This window comes from Bos grunniens, chromosome 4 (genome assembly GCF_055505025.1).
Source record: "Bos grunniens cultivar Pamir isolate PY7600 chromosome 4, Bosgru_T2T1.0, whole genome shotgun sequence".
In the NCBI taxonomy this organism is placed as follows: Eukaryota; Metazoa; Chordata; class Mammalia; order Artiodactyla; family Bovidae; genus Bos; species Bos grunniens.
Genome location: NC_141168.1, coordinates 19,481,433 through 19,504,816, shown reverse-complemented (window position 1 = coordinate 19,504,816; position 23,384 = coordinate 19,481,433). Strand labels below are relative to the sequence as shown.

Sequence of the window (23,384 nt, the reverse complement as noted above, 5' to 3'; positions counted from 1 at the left end):
CTGTAACCTGCCAGCCTCCTCTGTCCATGGGATTTTTCAGGCAAGCATACTGGAGTAGGTTGTCATTTCCGCCTTCAAGAGATCTTCCTGACCCAGGGATCATATTCATGTCTCCTGCATTGCAGGAAGATTCCTATGCCATCTGGGAAGCCCCAGTTTGGGGATTAGCTTGAAAAAAACTAACCTATAATGTCCCCAATAAAAGAAGATAAAATTCAACAATAAAGTAATCACATTGGCATTCTCAAATATTGAAATGTTCTCTTTTACTACCTTCAAAATCTATAATATCAAGGAACAAATATTTGCTGCTTCATTATAAATGCTATAATGTTTTTCTTTATTTAATCTCTTCCTATTGGCCTCATTTTTGCAAGTTGTTGCAGTGTTTGGGAAAAAATATGATTAATGCTCTTAATACAAGAGCCAACTGACAGAAACAAAACAAAAATATAGAGTAGGGCAATTTAATACCTTCTCCACTCACACTGTAGGTAGATCAGGAAATTTCAATACTCTATGGTAACGGTGCTCTTGTTTATACTGATATTTTCAAGGTGAGTGTATTGAGATATGTCTATGTGAAAGATACATTAGTACCTGTGTGTGACACAATGTTGTTTTATTTGGTTTGGAAGATAAAGTATCATGTTTATAGAGATGAGAGAATAATCTTTCCAGTGAAGTTCCATTGGAACTAGATCCTGAAGAATGGATAGATATTAACCAGTCAGAGAGAAAAAAGGATTATATTATTTAAAAAAGAGGCATATGTACAAAACCTGAAGGTTAGGCTAAGCCTAAGCATGTCTGAAGTATATTTAGGAAACTTCCAGGCTGAGCTTTAGACTGAATGGCAAGGAATAATGGGATTTATAAAGTACTATATAAGATAGATGGAGAAGGCAATAGCACCCCACTCCAGTACTCTGGCCTGGAAAATCCCATGGATGGAGGAGCCTGGTGGGCTACAGTCCATGGGGTCGCTAAGAGTTGGACACGACTGAGCGACTTCACTTTCACTTTTCACTTTCATGCATTGGAGAAGGAAATGGCAACCCACTCCAGTGTTCTTGCCTGGAGAATCCCAGGGACGGGGGAGCCTGATGGGCTGCCATCTATGGGGCCGCACAGAGTCAGACACGACTGAAGCGACTTAGCAGCAGCAGCAGCATATAAGATAGAATATTTTCAAAGTTAGGAGTTTAGATTTGGAAATATCTTAGAAGATTTTGAATAAGAAAGAGGGTGAGTGACATTAACACTTTACAAATGATAAACATTAGCATTATAAGTACAAGTGAAATTTATAATAGATAACACTTAGTGGGGGCTTACTATTATAAATGCCAGACACCTAATAACTAATTTAATCTTGCTCAAGCCTAATAATGTAGGTGATAGTGTTATCATCCCTACTTTCCAGATTTGTAGACTGAGAAAGTGACCAGAGGATTTGCACAAGTAACACAGACAATGTATGGGAGAGCAGGTGTGTGAATTGGGCACAAGCTGGCCTCTTAACCTCTGCATAAAGTTTATTATTTGTAAAATATAATAAAAGGAAAAGAAAAGCTGACAAGTCTATTGTCTGAAATTTTGAGGTACTTAACATTAGTGACTATAGAGGAGGTCCCTCCACGAGCCATTTGCTTTACTTTTTTTCAGAGCGCAATATTCAAATTTAAGCTTATTGAAAGAAGGAGACTTGTTTCCTGTTGCAGAGATTGCTCTCACACCCAGGCCCGAATTAACTTGGTCCCTAGAATATGCCTCTAATTCTCTGTGTCCACCAGCAATAGTTTATTTCCCTCAAGAACAGTCATTTTCTGAATTCCATTCACAGAGTTTTGTTTCTGGAACTGATTCAGTCTATTGACTATGTAAATAGTGTAGTTGCTTTTCCATGAAAATGCATAAAATTCCTATTGTACTATGTGTGCTACTATTGGCTCTTAAGGAAAGAAACATAAGTAGCTCAGCATCATTGTAGGAGACAGAACATCTGTTTGCTTTGGAATCCAAAAGAAGCTCTCCACATGGCTTCCTTCTAAAGCAGATTGGTAAGCAACTTCGGAATAAATCTTCCCAAGGGCTTTCTTGTCCACACGACTAACAGTTTAACATCTCCTAGAACTGATTCCATCATTTTACTGGTTGTGTGGTACCCATTCCTCTGGGACAGGTTTCTAATGTTAAAGGGAAGCTGTGGTTTCCTCTGATTCCCTGAACCTCTCTCCTTAAAATCTTATTACATCTCTTCCTGATTAGCAAAACCTGTCTGAAGAAATGCCTCCCTGATTTTTCCCCCACTCATCTATTTATCAAATGTTTGTTCATCATTTCCCACATACAGGGTCTTATGAGAGGCACCAAGTTTATGATAAAGAACAAGCTATAGCCAATTCCTTCAAATAAAAGAAGTAAAAACAGTTGTAAATACTAATCCAGAGCTAGTTCACAGTATTAGGAAAGATATGAGAAGGGGCACCCCATGTAGCCTTGAGGTATTAGGAAAAGCTTTCCACAAGAAATTATTTTTAAGCTGGAACTTGAAAGGTCTCATGCAACATATGGACAGGGCAGGGGAGTGGGTGGATTACTGTTGATAGACAGTCATTGTAAGGAGAAGGAACAGTATAAAGAAATGCAAAGAGATAAAATATTTATGGGAATATCAAGGAAATTTCAACTATTTCAATTCAGATGTCCCATCAGTTTATTGATTCATTTGGCATAGTTCTCCTAAACTGTGTTCTATGGAATATGGGTTCAATTCCTGGGTTGGGAAGATCCCTTGGAGAAGGAAATGGCAACCGACTCCAGCATTCTTGCCTGGACAATCCCATGGACAGAGGAGCCTGGTGGGCTACAGTCCATGGGATCACAAGAGTCGGACACGACTTAGTGACTAAACCACCACCACCATGGAATATGTATGTGTATATACAGTATGTGTGTAGGTATAGTGTATATACATATATGTGCTTGCTTGCCCCATTGCTTCAGTCATGTCCAGCTCTTTGCAATGCTATGGACTGTAGCCCACCAGGCTTCTCTGTCCAAGGGGTTCTCCAGGCAAGAATACTGGAGTGGGTTGCCATGCCCTCCTCCAGGGGATCTTCCCAACCCAGGGATTGAATTATCTGTCTCTTTATGTCTCTTTCATTGGCAGGCACGTTCTTTACCACTAGTGTTAACTGGGAAAGCCCATAAACATATATTCATGTGTCTGTGTGTATATGTATATATATTTATATAAATTATATATATCTTATAAGAATGTTTGTTCTCTGGTTAAATAATTTTGAGAAATATTGAAATAAGCTAAGTTAATGTTTTCTTGACTGCAACATTTTTAATAAAGCAGTGTAAACAGTGACTCACCAAAAGAATTGAGGCTGCAACTTTTCCTAAACTTATTTTATGATGAAATAAACGGTCATTCTAAAGAATATCTGTTAACAGCTCCTGAAACTAGTGCTCCATACTTTGTAAATGCTGGTCTAGCATCATGGAAGGTATTGGAGACCCTGATTCCAAATTTTCAACTCACAATATTGAGATGAAATCTGAAGGTAAACATGTGCATTTCAACCACATTATTTTTGACCAGATACTAGGATTTTAGAGATTGCTAGAACTCAGTTTGAAAGCCACCTCTAATATCTTCAATATCCTGAGTCATGATCTTTAAGAAACCAGTGAAGTTACATTTCTGTCTCCCGAGAATGTCTCTGCTGCTGCTGCTGCTAAGTCGCTTCAGTCGTGTCCAACTCTGTGCGACCCCAGAGATGGCAGCCCATCAGGCTTTCCCCGTCCCTGGGATTCTCCAGGCAAGAACACTGGAGTGGGTTGCCATTTCCTTCTCCAATACATGAAAGTGAAAAGTGAAAGTGAAGTCGCTCAGTCATGTCCGACCTTTAGCGACCTCATGGACTGCAGCCTACCAGGCTCCTCCGTCCATGGGGTTTTCCAGGCAAGAGTACTGGAGTGGGATGCCATTGCCTTCTCCAAGAATGTCTCTAAGAGAAACTAAATCAACAACTTAGAGATTGTTCCAGTGTAGCCTAACTTGTTTATCTTGTGTTTAGGACATATTTTAATGTGAGCATTTCTATAAGTTCCTTATGTAGTATTTCACTAGAGGTCCCTATATCAAAGTAAATGTGCTGCTTTATATGGGACTCAATTACTCTACAGAGAAGGCAATAGCAACCCACTCCAGTACTCTTGCCTGGAAAATCCCATAGACGGAGGAGCCTGGTAGGCTGTAGTCCATGAGGTCACTAAGGGTCGGACACGACTGAGTGACTTCACTTTCACTTTTCACTTTCATGCATTGGAGAAGGAAATGGCAACCCAGTCCAGTGTTCTTGCCTGGAGAATCCCAGGGACAGGGGAGCCTGGTGGGCTGCCGTCTATGGGGTCGCACAGAGTCGGACTCAACTGAAGCAGCTTAGCAGCAGCAGCAGCAATTACTCTACTAACCATTTTGGATGAAGAACATATAAGATTACATCAATATTTTCCTTATTCATTTGGCAAAGACCAGCTTCCCAATGAGGTAATTTTTTTTTAACCAATGAGTGAGGCAAACAAAATCTAATACCTTTTCCATAGCACAGAGGATTAGAGGGTAAGGGATCTTGAGTATGGATTGTGCCTCGTATTTCATCTCTTTGATATAAAGAATCTTCAATAACCACATCAAGTGGCCCATCCTTCCACCATTCTAAAAACAGATACAATCAGATGATTTATGACTAATTTAGGCTGTGGTGGAAATGGAGTAATTATCCTTCTCAGCAGCCTCTGAACCCACTCCATAAGTATTTCTTAAGTGGAACCAACAATGTCTGTGTAAGTACCAAACCAAAACACATCCTTATCTAGGCAGTTTTTTTTTTTTTTTAAGGCGTAAGTATAAAGTATTCTACTCTATTTCTCCAAGTAATCCATTTTTTATTTATATTAATACTTTCCTACTGTGTCATTCATTCTCCAAAAACATCTAAGCAATGTGCATATGGACTCTATCCTAGTATCTATCAATAGAACCTAAGCTACAAGCTCTTATGCAACAAGAGCAGAGTATATATACTGGTTCTGCAAGGTCCTGAAAATAGGTTAGTTCGATTCATTGTAAACCGTGCAACTGTCTGCCAGACATGGACTTCCTTCCTTCTCATGTCTCTGGTTCATCTGTTAAGATGTACTGGGCCAGTTTAAATCAGCTATATTTTCTCTTCCATGATTTGCCTCATCGTAATTTTTTGACAGTGTTTATCTTGTTAAAAATTTATGTGACTGTCCAAAGACTTACATCTAATAAAATGCCAAATAATGCTTCCCTCAATCTCTGGGGCAGCTCCAGAGATTCTTGATCAGGTTCAGTCAGCACCACCTGCATAATATACACCTTATCTGAGCCTCCTTTATCTAAAGGGACCTTTTCCAATTGTAGCAAAGTGGCAGTTTTATGTTGTTCAAATTCACTCTGATTGTTATGAGATGCAAACATCCTATATTGGATTTAATTTTTTATTAGTATTTATTCTTTCATTTATTAACTTAAATTCTATCTGTAAACCTATGCAAAATATCCCATACCCTGTATTGAGTTAAACCAAAGCAAAGGAGGTAAAACCAGAACAAACCAAACAAAAATGGTTTGCTGTTCTATTTGAGTAAGTATATCTCCAATGTCCTTGACACAGTTTCTTGCTGCCTTCAGGTATTCTTTCTTTTTAATTGTCTCCTTTCTCCTTTCCTCCTCTCCCTGAAGTCCAGGCTCACATCCCCCCTTTCTCAGTGGCCCCCCTCCAGAGTAGCACAGGGGGATTGTTACAACAGCAGCATCCCACCTTCAGAAGGTCTTTTGCTGCAGACAACCACTCAGAGGGTTCCCTCTTTTGCTTCAGACTCACCCTCAGCCCCATCCTCTCTAGGATTCTGCTTCTTTCTTCCCCAGATGGAGGCTGTCTCATAGCTTACTCATTGTGTCCTGCATTTGGGCTTTCTGAAACCAGAGACTTGCCATGCAGAATTAGAGGTCAGAAGATGGGTCTGGAGAAAAATTCTCTCAGAGCTACACCCAGGTTTTCTTTTAGTTATTAGATTAACTGAACACCATTTATTGCATACCCAGAATATACTTAGCATGGTCCTAGCAGTACGACCTCAAGGCCTCTCAAGTATGTACATTTGCCCCTGCTCTGCACAGAGACCACAACTGTGCCAATGGGCTGAGGTAGGGCAAGTGTATAAACTGTACCCAGGTAAGGGTGAATCAGTTACGGGTGCCAATGACTATTTCCAGGAGACTAACCTCAAAATTTGCATCCCTCCAGTCATAACCAATCAATCCTGATTATTCATTGGAAGGACTGATGCTAAAGCTGAATCTCCAATACTTTGGCCACCTGATGCCAAGAACTAACTCGTTAGAAAGACCCCGATGGTGGGAAAAATTGAAGGCAGGAGGAGAAATGGATGACAGAGGATGAGATGAGATAACTGTATGGCATCATCTACTCGATGGACATGAGTTTGAACAAGCTCTGGGAGTTGGTGATGGACAGGGTAGCCTGGTGTGTTGCAGTCCATGGGGATACAAAGAGTTGGACACAACTGGGCAGCTCAACTGAACTGAAGTCATAACCAAATTGTCCTCTAGGGGGACACTTAAATATTCTCTTAAATACATTCAGGCTTTAGTTATGTCCTTCTTTCTTTCAGGGACTGTGTGTAACTTGCTTTACTGATCCCATGAGTTCCAACATTTTTATTTTATTACATTTTTTATAAGCAGTTAGGTAGGGAACCGGAGAAGGCAATGGCACCCCACTCCAGTACTCTTGCCTAGAAAATCCCATGGATGGAGGAGCCTGGTAGGCTGCAGTCCATGGGGTCTCAAAGAGTCGGACACGACTGAGCACTTCACTTTCACTTTTCACTTTCATGCATTGGAGAAGGAAATGGCAACCCACTCCAGTGTTCTTGCCTGGAGAATCCCAGGGACGGGGGAGCCTGGTGGGCTGCCATCTATGGGGTCACACAGAGTCGGACACGAATGAAGCGACTTAGCAGTAGGTAGGGAACAAAGGCATATAGATTGGTTTTGTATTAGTATTTTTCCCTTCTAGTGTAAGATGAAATATGTGTATGGATATCATACTTAAATTCACAAACATCTCATCCCCCTAAAAATTAAAATATATATTAAAAATCAATGCATTTTCTTCTAGGAAAGTTTGTTTTATAGACAGATATATCCAGAGAAATTCAGGTGTAGTAATCACAGTGGTTTCTCATTGAAAAGGAAAGGAAGTTAAAGGGAAGAAGAGAGAAGAGGAGGAAGTGAGGTCATGAAAGGAACCCCTGGGGCATGGGAAGAAATAAGTTGCATGACAGAAACAATTAATGTAGTCATCTGTTGAAATGGAATTGCAGTGAATAATTAATAATTTGTGTAGTAATAGCTAACATCTTTGCTCACTCTATTGGCTTCTATGCTATACATTCTACATAATTAGCTCAGTTAATACTTATGGCAATATTATAATTTATTCATTTTGTAGAGGAGGTAACAGAGGCTTAGAGAGGTTAGGTAACTTGATCAAGTTATATATGTCTGAGTTAGAATCCAGGGATACAGTCTGCCTCAGCCTGCATTCTTTACTGCTTTTTACTGCTTTTCTAACTGTGGTAACAGAGTAAGCAACCATAATTTAGAGGTCAGTTAATTCAACTCTGTCCTGAAGCCATTGCTTGCCTGAGAAGATGAGCAAGAAAAGAAATAAAGTAATTAAATATATAAATATATACAAAAATATGATTTAATATTATCATATATATGTGATTAAACTACAAGCCATTGCCATTTTTGTCTTTCAAAATGATTTAATATTAGCAATTTCCTATGGGACAGCCAAATAAATGTCTACATATGTAAATGTATATTTTATATATATATACACATACATGTATGTTATATAAAGACAGAAATCTCCACATTCATAATAATACATAACACTTATTTTGTGCATTTTAACAAATATTCACAATGCTTTATATTTATCATTTCCCATAGTCTTTCTGTCACACCAATTAGCTGGATAGCATTTTCCCCATTTTATAAAAGAGGACTTTTAATACATGGAGATGCTCTGCAGCTTTGAAAGTCACATGATTAAGAAATGATAGAGCCAGGACCTAGTCGTCATTAGTCTGCTTTTAGGAATCATTTCTCTTGATCACAGTGCTGCACTGACTCCGTATTTTGCATATTTATTCTATGCATGTTACTGGAAGATCTGTGAAGGACTCAGTATTTACTTACATGTTTTTTTCTTTTTGCATCTTGCCTTCATATATCTCCTCACATTTAATGGATCTTCTTTATTTAATATTTAAAGACATGAAGGTTAAGGTAGTTACTTCACTTATTCAAGGTCACACAATGATTAATGACTGAAGTAGAATTCCAACTTAGGTCATTAGGATCTAAGGACTTTTTCTATCTCAGTGTGATATGTGGTAAATGTAAACCTATGCAAAGCCAGATGCTTAATTGAGAAGCATTTTATATAATGAGAATAAAATCTACCTTGTCCTGAAAGCTCACTGCTAAAGATTCACGTCAGTGATCTCCACAGTAGTCTCATTAGCCTTTTGTAGGGAGATTAAGTCCCTCTGCTAATTCAAGTTCGCACTAATGATAGAAATGCGTGTATTATCTTTGACTCCTTCTCCTTTGTCCTCTGCATTGTCACACACTTTAAAACCTAACATCTCTTTTCCTTTCCCATCATTTCTGCCCTATCTCTATTCTTTATCATGGATTGTTGCTGTGACCTAGGTACTGTCCTCCCTACTAGGGATCTTGTGTCTTCGAATCCACCCCCTCAGGATGGTCTCATAGATCTACTTAAAATGTAAATTTATTCATTGCTTAGAATCTGTTGCCAGATCTCCATCGTCTACAATATAAAGTCTGAGTTTCCTTAGCAGGACACCAGAGTGTTCCATAATTTAATTTCTTTCTGACTCTTGGCCACCTCCTTTCACCCTTCCCAGACTCAATTTTGCACTTCCTCACTGCTGAACCTATGTACTGTAATTTCTTGTCACTCTAAATATTCTCAGTCTGCTCCCTAACACATTATCATGGTCATATTTAGTTCTTATAGCAAATTGTTGAGTTGGGTTCCATAATTATTCCATTTCAGAACATTGCCAGGCTTGGGTTAGCTTTCTATAGCTACCATCTAGAGGTCTGGAGGGAATATTTATGCAAATTAATAGCCTTCTCCTGGTTTTCTTTTTGTCTGATGAAAACTCTTCTACATGTATGCCTGATAGAAGTATATGCATAATCAATTTTGAATGATGCTATGTGAGGGGAACTTGGTGAATACACTTCATCATGAAAGCAAACCTCAGTTGCTAAAATGAACACATTTTATAGACACAACTTTAAGCTGCATTAAGTCACAATAATCCTTGGAAAGATAGATATGTCAGGTCAAATTGAACATCAGATACTATTATGATTTTTAAAATAACAATTAATCTAGGTTGCCATGTTAGGATATTTTATTAACTGCAGCCTAAAGTGACTAAGCACACGCCAGAGACAACCTATTCATTAAGATGTGTCTGCTATTCCAAATCAAGCTGATTCTACTTATCAGAAAGAGAGTCCATACACTGTTTTAAGCACATTGCTTAATATATCACAATTTTCTGAGTTTGGATATTTGTCTTGATATCAACAAACAAACCTCCATTCTGATTAGTGCATAGGCTCTTGACCTTTATCTGTTAACTACTAAAGAGATAAACTTCATTTCAGTACCAAAGAAAAGAGAATTGTGAGGTAAGAGGAAGCCAGAGAAACATGCAGCAGAGACTTTCATGTTCATAAAGAGGAGGAAATAAAGAGGGTGAGACTGACGCTGAGGAAATATCATTTTCAAAATTCTATTGTTGGTTACAAAAGATGTAGATCACAAACATATAACAATATGCATATGTTTAGGTTGTAATTTATATATAATAATATTGCAAACACACATATAAAGCACCAAAAAAACCCGCAAAAACCCTTCCAGTCAGTAAATGCTTATTTCACATGTGATGATACTATCTAACAACAGAACTAAGAGGAATGAAAGAAGCGATGCCGCTCAGTTTATCAGTACATATAGTGTCCGTAGGCACAAGCTAGTGTAAGTGGATTCAGTATACTCGATGATTAACGGCAGCCTAACAACTGAGGTTTTGAATTTGCACCTAACAAATAATTTGAGATGTTTTCCCCATACAATGGTTGAAATATAATAAGTGAAGTCGCTCAGTCGTGTCTGACTCTTTGCGACCCCATGGACTGTAGCGCACCAGGCTCCTCCCTCCATGGGATTCTCCAGGCAAGAATACTGGAGTGGATTGCCATTTCCTTCTCCAGGGGATCTTCTCGACTCAGGGATCAAACCCGGGTCTCTCACATCTTTCTTTTTTGTTTTCTTGATTCAGATGTACATTTGCAAATTATCAGATAAGTTCTAATAAGTTCTGCTGTTAAATGGGGCATAATATTAATATTTTTCACAAGGCTTTAGTTTCATTTTCTATGTTGTTATTCATAATTATTAAATATTTCACTTTATTTGTGGTTGTTTTGGTATCATCATTGTGTCAGTCAAGGTTTTCCAAAGAAGCAGAACCAAGAGAATACACACACACACGTGCACATATAGTTGATATTCATTATGAATGGATTCCAGGACTGTGATGGGGAACGTGTCTGCCAAAGCAGGAGATGCAAGAGATACTGGTTCGATCCCAGAATGGGGAAGATCCCTTGGAGGAGGAAATGGCAACACTCCAGTATTCTTGCCTGGAAAACTCCATGGACAGAGGAGCCTAGTGGACTTCAGCCCCTGGGGTCACAAAGAGTCAGACAGGACTGTAGCAGCTCAGCGCTACGGCTCTGGGTTACCTGTTCCAGACCACAGCTGAGGTGTGTGGGGCCACCGGGCAGGGTTCTGGGAAACCCTCCAAGAAAGTGTTCACCTGTTCACCTGAAATAGACCTCAATTCAACCTCATGGCAGCCTTGGATAGTGAAAGCCACACGGCTCTTTCAGTGGTTCTCCACGCCTAGCTGTGACCTCTAAAACTCAGATTGAGGTGGCTATGCTTGTCACCCCAGTCCAGTACTCTTACCTGGAGAACCCCATGGATGGAGGAGCCTGGTAGGCTGCAGTCCTTGGGATCGCTGATGGTCGGACACGACTGAGCGACTTCACTTTCACTTTTTGCTTTCATGCATTGGAGAAGGAAATGGCGATCCACTCCAGTGTTCTTGCCTGGAGAATCCCAGGGACGGGGGAGCCTGGTGGGCTGCCATCTATGGGGTCGCACAGAGTCGGACACAACTGAAGTGACTTAGCAGTAGCAGTATGAATGGATTCTGTATTTGTGAATGCACCTACTTGCTAAAATTTCTTTGTAACCTCAATTCAACACTTGGTGATTTCATGGTGATTTCCAGACACACACAGAGCAGTGAAAATCTGAGTCACTTGACACATATGTTCTCAGCTGAAGTCAAAGAAATTGATACTGTGCCTTCTTGTATCCTTTTCTTGGTTCATTTAGTGTCTCATTTTTGTGTTTTTTGGTTATCTTCCTGCTCAAAATGATCCTCAAGCATAGTGCTGCAGTGCTGTCTAATATTCCTAGACACCAGAAAGCTGTGATGTACCTTATGGGGAAAATACATATGTTAGATAAGCATCGTTCAGACATAAATTCTAGTGCTGTCGGCTGTGAGTTTATAGTTAATGAATCAGCAGTATTTGTTGACTAAGATGTCTTTAGATATTTCCCAGGTGGCACTAGTGGTAAAGAACCTGCCTGCCAATGCAGGAGATGCAACAGACCCCGGTTCGATCCCTGGATTGGGAAGATCCCCTGGAGGAGGGCATGGCAACCCACTCCAGTATTCTTGCCTGGAGAATCCCAAGGAAGGAGGAACCTGGTGGGCTACAGTCCATAGGGTGACAAAGAGTCAGACACAACTGAAGCGACTTAGCATGCATGCGGCATACAATGCAAGCTGTCTTTAAACAGTAACACATACACACACAAAGCAAGATTATGTATTAAGTGACAAAATGTTGTGACCAGAGGTTTGCAGAAACCTAACCCTATATTTCCCCTAGGAGCAAGGGTTAGTAGTCAAGTGGATTTTATAGACTTTAGATACCAAGAATAACAAAGATGTACTATGTCTATCTACCTACCTATGTAGATTGGTTTTAAAGAACTGGAGGTACAGTTAATAGGGACCAGAAGGTCTGAAATCTGTAGAGCAGGCCAGAGGGTTAAAAACTCAGACAGGAGTTGATGCTGCAGTTCTGAGGCAGAATTTCTTCTTTTCCAACCCTGTTATTGCTCTTAAGACTTCAACTGATTGGATGAAGCCTGTCACATCATAGAGGACAGTCTCCTTTACTTCAGCTCAACTGACTGTAGATGTTAATCACATCTACAAAATAGTTTTAGAGCAGCAGCTCCAAAAATTTGTATTTGGTGAAATAACATACTATGGCCTAGTCAAATTGACACATAAAATTAATCATTATAGATTTGATACTGATGAACTTATAATGATTCCAGTTCACTGAGTGGTGTTTAAAGATGAGTTATAACCGTCTTCTCACAAAGACACACACACACAAAGAGAGAGAAAAAGAGAAATAAAGCATGTTTCTGCTTTGACAAGTGGGAAGTTTACTTGATCAGAAGCAAAAAGTTTTTCGTACTAGAGCCCCTTAGTTTCAAGTCAGCTCTACTACTAGCAGGCATTGGAAAATTTACTTACCTTTGCCATTTCCTTCTCCAGTATGTTCTTTAGTTTTCTTAAATCTAAAAAGATAATAATAGTATTACCCTTGACATCGGGCCTGTTTTAGATATTCCAAAAACATGTCAGCTTTTCTCAGTACTAGCTCCCTGGGGAATGTGGAGAGACAGAAGGCTGTGCACATGTACACACTTCCTCGAAGGTTAAGCCACAGCCCCTTTACAGGTGTGTGAAGGGTTAAGGATGGCAACTGATGGGAAAGCAACCAGTTCTAGCCCAGTGACTTCCCACTTATCACCCAAATAAGCCCAGGCTAAGAAGAGCATGGTGGTGGTGGTGGTTGGTGGTTTAATCACTAAGTCGTATCCGACTCTTGCGACCCCATGGACTGTAGCCCACCAGGCTCCTCTGTCCATGGGATTCTCCAGGCAAGAATACTGGAGTGGATTTCCTTCTCCAGGGGATCTTCCTGACCCAGGAATTGAACCCAGGTCTCCGGCATTGCAGGAAGATTCTTTACCAACTGAGCTATGAGGGAAGCCCAAGAAGAGCGTGGAGATGGGATCAGTTCAGTTCAGTCGCTCAGTGGTGTCTGACTCTTTGCGACCCCATGAACCACAGCACGCCAAGCCTCCCTGTCCATCTCCAACTCCCGAAGTCCACCCAAACCCATGTCCATTGAGTCAGCGATGCCACCCACCCATCTCATCCTCCGTCATCCCTTCTCCTCCTGCCCTCAATCTTTCCCAGCATCAGGGTCTTTTCAAATGAGTCAGCTCTTCACATCAGGTGGCCAAAGTATTCAAGTTTCAGCTTCAGCATCAGTCCTTCCAATGAACACCCAGGACTGATCTCCTTTAGGATGGACTGGTTGGATCTCCTTGCAGTCCAAGGGACTCTCAAGGGTCTTCTCCAACACCACAGTTCAAAAGCATCAATTCTCCGGTGCTCAGCTTTCTTCACAGTCCAACTCTCACATCCATACATGACCACTGGAAAAACCATAGCCTTGACTAGATGGATCTTTGTTGACAAAGTAATGTCTCTGCTTTTTAATATGCTGTCTAGGTTGGTCATAACTTTCCTTCCAAGGAGTAAGCATCTTTTAATTTCATGGCTGCAATCACCATCTACAGTGATTTTGGAGATGGGGTAAGTGTGAGATTTAGACCATATTTCACTAATAAAGAAAAACTTTCACATGCATTAGCCATCAAATTCTTACTCCAAAGTTCTGTGATCAAGAAAATAGAAACCAAAAGCAGAGGACATAAGTAAGATGAGGAGAAATACAGACCCCCAAATACTTTCTATAGTTGTGTGTTTTTTTTCCCAGAAGAAGAAAGAGCTCACAAAATCAGTCCACATAAAAGTCACAGTCACCCACTGAAAAGCAAAAAATTCAATCGGTTAGCTCATAAACATAATGCTAAAAAACTGTTGTGATCATGTTTCCACTCTTTTGTTTAAAGGCTGTTTATTTCTGTGACTGTGGTGCTGTCATGTAAATGCAGAGGACTCAGTAATGAAAGGTGAAATCAGGACCTTGCTGTTCCAGATGCTCTTTCTGCCTCTCTGAGTGTACCTGCTGCTGGGTGCAAGCCCCTTCCCTGACCTCCCCATCACGATCTGACAGACCTCGGGGAAAATGAGGGGACATTCTAAAACAAAAATAATCCTGTCACTTTTATAATCAAAAGTGTCAGAGCTCAGACATCAGTGGTAATTCAGAAGAGTCAGTAATGTATTTTGTGTCTGCATTTATTGACATTTGGTGGTTATTCCATATGAAAGTTATTTAAAGGTACTATTGCATTGCAATTTAATCACTATCATATCTTTAGCTTAAAATATACTATTACAAACTTGCTGGTGGGCCACACTAAATAAGTCATATCAATACCTTATTTAATATAGATGTATTTATGTCTACAAAGAGTTGGACACGACTGAGCGTCTGAACTGAACTGATGTCATTAGACAACAGTCACTTTCTGCTCCTAACACAGAAGCAATTTAACTTTAATCTCAGCTAATTAGAGGGTGAAATAGTTGGTTTCATTGGAAAGAGGATCTGTGCAGATTTATGTACTGTATTCATTATTTTGGAAAACCTTCAGTTCTATGCAGAATAAACTTGGAGGCAAGAGATTAGCCAACAAGATATTTCAATAATCCTCATTCAAAGGTGAGAAGGCTGTGGAATAATATGAGCTTTAATAAATATATAAGCATGATTTTTAATATCAATTATCTGTATGTGGAAAGTGGCCAGATGCAAAACAATAGCTTTGCCATATGCATATATCCTATCTATATTATATAGAAATGGCCAAGTACAAAATAATTGCATTAACATATCCCTCATAGTCTATATGAATTATATCACAGTTAGACATATGGTGACAAGATTATATTCATTGTGCAACTAAGAATAAGTTCATTCTTAATAAGATATATATAAATATGACTTGTGTCAAATACATATGAAGAAAACTGCAAGACATTGTAGAAGGACAAAAGCAAAACTTGAATAGGAAAACATTACTGGATGGAAAGACTTACTACTAGACAGTCATTAATTTTTTTCCGAATTAATTTATAATAGCACACTAAAAATTCCATAAGGAAAATTTCACAAAATACTCTGAGGTTTATATTTAAAAGCATGAAAATATAGTAAATAATTTAAAACAGTTCACTAATAAATGAATTTACTTATAATTAGAGTGTCTAAATATAAAATTAAAATAGGAAAATTAACATTATTGATACAAAGATAAACTGGATAAAATAATGGGATAGAATGGAAAGCCCAGAAATCTGAATTTTGGAAATATTTAGTAGATTGCAGAATTAACTTTTCAAATTTGCAGAGAAAGTGTAAGTTATTTAATAAATGTTCCTAGAGTGATTTGTTTAACTCTTTGGGGAAAATATCAAGATTACATATCTTCATACCTTATTCTCAAGTATAGGCCATGTATATATTCCATATAGTCCATAGCTAAAACTTCAAACTGATAGGATATTTTATTACCTGGTTTGCAAAGTTATTTTAATGATAATTCTTATTTTTATAAACAGCTGTAGGAAAGTAACATAATCATCAATTGCTGGTGGGATCTTACTATCAAAAACAGCAAGTGTAGATCATTTTGACCAATGATCCAAGTTTTAAGAGTTTATCCTAAGAAAGCAATTAGCAATCTATAAAAGAAAAAAAATGTACATGAAACCTCATTTCACCATTGTATACTAGAGTGTAAAATTGAAAAGGACCTAAATGTCACAAATAAAAGATTATTCAATTAAATCATGATATCATCACAAAACTAAATATTAGGTACCCACTAGAATGATGCATTAAAAGTTGCCTAAAGTCCATTATTATCTTTATTTGAAAATTTTATCAGCGAGTCAATGTCAAAGGTTATAAAGTAGGGGCCTAGAGGTCAAATCTGTCCACACAACAGACTTGTTTTGCTTGCTTCTCAGTATTTTATAACACTGAGCCAAGATTTGTAAATTAGGAGAACACACATAGGAATCCAGATTTCCAGTGTATCTTTACAGTTCTGAACACCTAACAATATTGTGACCACACTTCAACCTCAACTGGGACTGGACAGTGGAAGTTCTCCTCTCTTTCCCCCAAGGCCCACCAGCCAGGAACATACTTTTCTCACTCTTCCAGTTCCCTACCTTGCCCCACTGAGATACTGAACTGATCTCTACCATGTGATCTGGAACTTTTAAAATTAAATGTGTGCATAGGTGAATATATTCATTGCATGCTCATGTGTGTGCATATAGGAAGATATACAACACAATTTCAATAGAAATAAAACTTCACAGGCACCATTGTGTAAGGTCTTTGGTAACAAGAAACAAGTCAACATTATTCACTATTTTATCTCTCGAATTTAGGTAAAAGAAAATTATTGTTGAATGGTCAAGTAAGGAAGATAATAGCTCTTATTTGTCATGTATGAATAATTCAGAATCTTTTTTTCTTTTGCATTACATTTCTACTGTGGTAATTTTAAAATAAGAAAGAAAATGCACAATAACTTTTACTTTTTTAATATCCAAGGGCAGAAGGAAGTCTGTAAGCAAAGGAAAATATATATTAAATAAATCTCATGTATTTATAAAGTAAAAAAGAAAACGGCATCATTAGTTGAGATGATGCAGAAATCCTTGGCACTGAATTCTGCTGTGTATAATACAAAACACAATACAAGAGCCAATTGATTCTTGTCTGATTTTGTACTTTTGTTTTGATTTCTCCAATATACCCTTCCTTACTCTCTGCAAAGTGCTACATATCTCAAACACACCCTTTCCAAGAGCCTTCCTCTCACTTCCCTCCTTTGTTGCTGGGATATTTAGACAATAATTATAATGATACTATCAAACCAGCATGTAAGTCACTGAATGATCATTTCTAGTCTGTCCACTAAGTAAGTCCAGGATGAAATCACCAGCACAGAGGTGTCAGTTAATTGAGGAATCAGACAGCTAGAGAGACCAGACTGTGAGAAAATACCCTTATCCCAAGGACAAACCTTTGCTCTGACATTGGAGAGAATACACAAATAAACTTGCCAAGTAAATTACTTTCCTTCCCTAATTCATGATCTCTTGCTCTAGTGCTAAAGCCACTATTTTTTTTAATGAGTTGGTAGGTAAATATGGAGCTAGATTGAGAGAATTAGTTCATGCTTGTACTTTTTCAATATTGTGAGTGAAATGAAGATACAGATAGCAATTTGAATCTAATTTGCAGGCTTGCATGGATGAAAAGTCACAGAGGGAAGCTGAGATGCACCAGGATGTTGGGGGTGGAAGGCATGGCGACAGTGACAAAACCAGCTGACACAGAGCAGAGGCCTCTTCAGTAAGCACAGCAAAACCAAAATATGATAAACTCAAGACAGAGCAGTTTTCTCCCTGTAGTTACATGCAGTACAATAGTAAGGAAAATATAGATCTAAGGCCAAAGCCACTGATGATCCTTTCTGACCTCCCAGTCATCACCATATGGATCCTAAGAAAATTAACATAAAGTTAGAGTCCTACAATGCATTTAAGCTGAAAGAGACATTGGAGTTGAACATTCTCACTGCACAGAGGACAAAAATCAAATCCAGGGAGGCAAGTACTATCTCCTGAAGGAGCCTGCAGATAATTTAACATCCCAGACCCCTGCTCTTGTCATGAGTGTAGACCCACACTGCTGTTTAAAAACAAAGAGATCAATATGTGAAATGGCATGAGTGAAGTGGTTATGTGTCTACAGTTGATTGGCTTGAATTCCTGAAATAGATGTCATCATCCATAACTGAAAATTTTTCTTTTGAGATGAAGCAGATTCAAAATAGAAACCCCTCCCAGATAGTATCCCCCAAGTTCCTAAATTAAAATAAGAAAACACACACACCGTGACTCAGGAGAATACAATAGGACCAGCAGAGAGCCAGCTAAAAGGAAGTAAAACGGGGGTTTGGGGGTGAAAGTAAGGGCTGCAAGGGAGTTTCCTGAGTCATTCAGCTGCCAATATCAGACAGTATCAAATCTTAAAATTAGAGGAACCCTTATTCAGATAAATTGATAATTTTGAGCCAAGGCTTATGTCACATGTTAGGTTTGTTTAATTCGGTCATTAAACTGTACAATTCACACTATTTTGTACTTATATCCTTCTTTTCTTTGTCATGTATATATTTTTCATCATATAGCATAAAATGGAAAACATTTGAGTCATTATTAATAAAGTCATTTACTGTTTATTATTCTTCAAAAATACATTAATAGTAAATTGTGGGCTTACAGGTGGCTCCAAGGTAAAGACTCCACCTGCAATGCAGGAGACACAGGATACATGGGAACCCACTCCAGTATTCTTGCCCAGAGAATCCCATGGACAGAGGAGCCTGGTGGGCTACAGTCCATAGGGTTGCAAAGAATCAGACATGACTGAAGCAAGTGAGCACACACACAGTCATACATAACACACGGCACATTTTTGCTCTGATATTCATATCTGATGCCATTTGCTCTACATAACAGGGTATGTAAAGAGAATACATAGCACAGACTGCCTTTCTAATAGGTACACTGATACTATCTGGCAACTTAAGATCATTTTCTGGTTCATGTTAGTGAACAAGAAACAATTATTAGCAAATTTACTTATAACAAATTTGTAGAATTCAGTAATAAATGGTGATTATTTGAGAGAGGTTGTGATTTCATGAAAATTGTCCTCATATGGATAAGTAGAGGAAAGAAAGTGAAAATGAAAGTCACTCAGTCATGTCTGACTCTTTGCGACCCCTATAGTCCATGGAATTCTCCAGGCCAGAATACTGGAGTGGGTAGCCTTTCCCTTCTCCAGGGGATCCGCCCAATCCAGGGATCAAACCTAGGTCTCCCACATTGCAGGCGGATTCTTTACCAGCTGAGCCACAAGGGAAGCTATGCAATTCATGTGAGCTTAGAAAGTTCACGAATATACTTTCTAAATAACAGAAAGAAGTTAAGCAACAGTTCCAACAGACCTATTGTACTGTTGGCAATTTTGCAAACTATGAAAGTAATTCTCATTTCACCTTTGCTCCCAACCTAATCAAAGCTAACTTTAAGCTTTTAATTATTATTTTCATTGTTTAGTAGCTAAACCATGTCTGACTCTTTTGTGACCCCATGGACTGTAGCCCACCAGGCTTCTCTGTCCATGGGATTTCCCAGGCAAGAATACTTGAATGGGTTGCCATTTCCTTCTCCAGGGAATCTTCCTGACCCAGGGAACAAATACATATCTCCTGCATTGCAAATGGATTCTTTACCACTGAGCCACCAGGGAGGATTTTATTTATGCCTGTAGATGAATGTTGTTGGCACCCCACTCCAGTACTCTTGCCTAGAAAATCCCATGGACGGAGGAGCCTGGTAGGCTGCAGTCCATGGGGTCACTAGAGTTGGACATGACTGAGCGACTTCACTTTCACTTTTCACTTTCATGCATTGGAAAAGGAAATGGCAAGCCACTCCAGTGTTCTTGCCTGGAGAATCCCAGGGATGGGAAGCCTGGTGGGCTGCCGTCTATGGGGTCGCACAGAGTCGAACACGACTAAAGCGACATAGCAGCAGCAGCAGCAGCAGATGAATGTTGAGGATCCTTGGCTAGTATGCTTGGTTTAAATTCCTTTGTGTTATTTAATTCTTGAATTGGATCTGCTGAGAGGGTATTTTCACTACATAAGCATTGAGAAAACTTACTCTTGTAGAATTTAGAAGCTTAGTAAAACTTTAGATTGGGCTTATGTGCCCAGATTGGAATTTTGGATTGTCAAAGGGAAGGTATTCAAATTATGATGGGAAGGATAGGCTCAGCCAAGGCTGAAGCCAGAGACAGAGGCAATGAGAAAAATCAACTTGAAATTGAAATCCAGTTATACATCCTGGTCAATGACATTTCATGATACCAGCTTGATCAACATTATCAATAGTTTATTATAATATCTAACATAAGTGGTCTTCACTGTTATGGAGTCTCCACTTATCAGTCTCCATACTCCTCGGGTCCTCTGCCATACCCCACCTTTCCCATACTCCATAGATAGCTTTTTGAAAGTTTCCCAAACACCCAGTTCCCCGACATCCACAAAACTAATGGAATCTACTCTGATCCTTAACTCTTCTCTCCTTTTCACAATACTAAGTCTGGGGCTGTTCTCTCATATCGCCCATATACCATTCTTTTCTGCTTTCTTAAGCTCTTGCTGGAGAACTCTTACCTGGAAAATCCCATGGACGGAGGAGCCTGGTGGCCTGCGGTCCATGGGGTCTCAAAGAGTCGGACATGACTAAGCAACTTCCCTTTCACTTTTCATTTTCATGCATTGGAGAAGGAAATGGCAACCCACTCCAGTGTTCTTGCCTGGAGAATCCCAGGGACAGGGGAGCCTGGTGGGCTGCCGTCTATGGGGTCGCACAGAGTCGGACACGACTGAATCGACTTAGCAGCAGCAGTAGCAGCAAGCTCCTGCTTCACCAATGGAATTGATTGTTCTTAATTGTTTAGACCCGCAATCACTAGGATTTTCTTCTTTTCACCTTGTCATCCTTTTTTTAAGCATCTAAACAAAATATTTTTGAAGACTTCCCTAATCTTTCTTTGAAATCATCTTTCCTTTTTTCCCTTTGCTTTACCGTTGAGATACAAAATAGGAGTCTGTCTATTTTGTTGCTCTTATCTGTCCAAACCCTGACCATGTACAATACTACATTTAATGATTTCTCATTTTCTGGCTTTTATATTCAACTTCCATTTTATTACCATTTTCTTGAACACGATTCTTATTTTTTGTATTTAACCTCAACATGTGAGAATTTTATTTGGGTTCTGTAAATCCACTGAGTAACTTTTCAAGTAGCCATTTAAAGGTTTGTTTTCAGTTGAGTAAGAGTCTGTAGTTTATAGTAAGAAAAATGAAGCTAACTATAGTCAGCTCTTGAAAACTTGGTTATCAAACTTGGAATTATATTTAAACAGAAATTAAACTTTATTCAAGTGGCTCCCAATCTTTATTTTAAAACAGTTTGGAAATCTGAGGGTGTACTAGGCATTGTGCCAAAAATACTGACAATTCACCCCATTCCATCTCACAGTCCCTGTCCCCCAACATTCCTCTTTTGAGTGTTTCTGTAGTTTAGACACTTTATCTTCCCTCCCTTTTCCCTTAGACAGGCCCATGCCAGTGTGACGTTCTGCTTTGTGCACCGTCATTTGTTATTTTAGTAACAATACGAAAAAGAAAAAGAAAACACAACACGTAGCAAATTGAGTCAAGCGATCACCTTTCAGCTTTATAGTGGGCTTTGAAAGAACCAAACAAGGGAAGAGCCAGAGGCAGGCTGCTCACAAGTTACATTCCTAAATGCAGACACAGAACTGAGGATGTTTTATTATGCAGAGCAGACTCTGAGAGGCTGCCTACAAATGAGTCTTTCCTTGGAACACTTGGACAAAATGTTTCCATTCCGATAGCCAAGCATGAACCAGAGTGGAGACGGACTGAGAGACGCATAGACGTCATACCCAGAGTAAGGATGGGAAGTACACCATGGCACCCTGGAGAGGTCCTCCTCGGCAGGTTGGGTTGAGCCATCTCATTCCCCAAAGACTGTCCGTGCAATGGGTCCTAACCCCTCATCTTGCTATTGGAGGTCAGCTCTAACCTATTCATGACCTCTGGATTTTAAGATGATGAGGCTGTGTCTGCTGTCTGTGGAATAGTATTTCTAAATAAATGCTTTGTATAAAGTAACCATAACATAAATAAAGATTCTTATTTCTGGCCAGTCCCTGGTGGCTCAGGTGGTAAAGCGTCTGCTTGCAATGCAGGAGACCCGGGTTCAATTCCTGGGTTGGGAAGATCCCCTGGAGAAGGAAATGGCAACCCACTCCAGTACCCTTGCCTGGAAAATTCTATGGACAGAGGAGACTGGTAGGCTACAGTCCAAGGGGTCGCAAAGAGTTGGACACGACTGAGCAACTTCACTTTATTTCTGGCCAGTCATGGGAGACGAATAGCATGACACTGGAGATTAAGGAATTGGCCCCTCGTGATCATCCCTCAGACAACCTGTGCTATCTCTTACTTGGGATACTCACTGAAGAAAAGATGGATGAGGGACAGTGAATAAACACTTAAGAACTCACAAGAAATAGCATGGATAAACAATAAAAGGCCTAGAAAAACTCAAGAAAACTAGCATTTGGCAGAATGAATACTCTGTTTTGTTGTTAGAAAGTATTCTCATTCAATTAGCAGAACTGCTGAGTTAAATTTTAAAAATAGTTTGTTTTTTTTTCAAACAGCATTTAGAGAATGTGGTAAATGTAAGTCACAGATTCATTTTATACATATTCACAAAGCATATGACCATGTTGCTCTACACATTTAAGTTCAGACAGCTAGAAACTAGCAGACATAGTTCAGCCTCAAGTTTATCTCCTGCATCCAGAAGCCCATCATGGTTATCTGAGTATAAAAGCTACAAAGAGAAAAGCTAGACCCACCCTGACGGAGCAAAGAGGCCAGCCCTCCACTAGCACATCTCCTCGAGGGATATCTAGGCCCGGAGGGTCTTTGCGGCTCTCTCCTTCAAGAGGAAGTGACACTTTATGAGAAAATTTCCTCAGACGATTAGCATTTTCAGAGCAGAGACATTCTTTCACTTGTTTTTCAAGGGATCAATATCCATTCTTCTTCAGTGAAGGCACTGACAACTGGCACATACTTGGTTAAATGAAGGAATCGAGGGCAGCTTCTCATAGCTTCCTGTTTCCACTGATTTTACAATGTTTCAGAAATGAGTTAATTACCTACCGAACCCTCTTCTAACATGTTCTCTTAAAGGTCCAACTATGTGTAATCCTACCTTAGCAGATGGCACAAACTAAAACTGCTTTGCTGATGGTACAATTGTGCTTG

The 23,384-nt window shown here is 39.3% G+C and overlaps 1 protein-coding gene across 4 annotated transcripts in view; it reads left to right on the top strand.

Annotated features, from left to right (window-relative positions):
- The window catches only part of CHRM2 (cholinergic receptor muscarinic 2), a 759,729-nt gene that overhangs the window by 715,980 nt on the left and 20,365 nt on the right, over window positions 1–23,384 (top strand). The gene's annotated exons all lie outside the window — the stretch shown is intronic.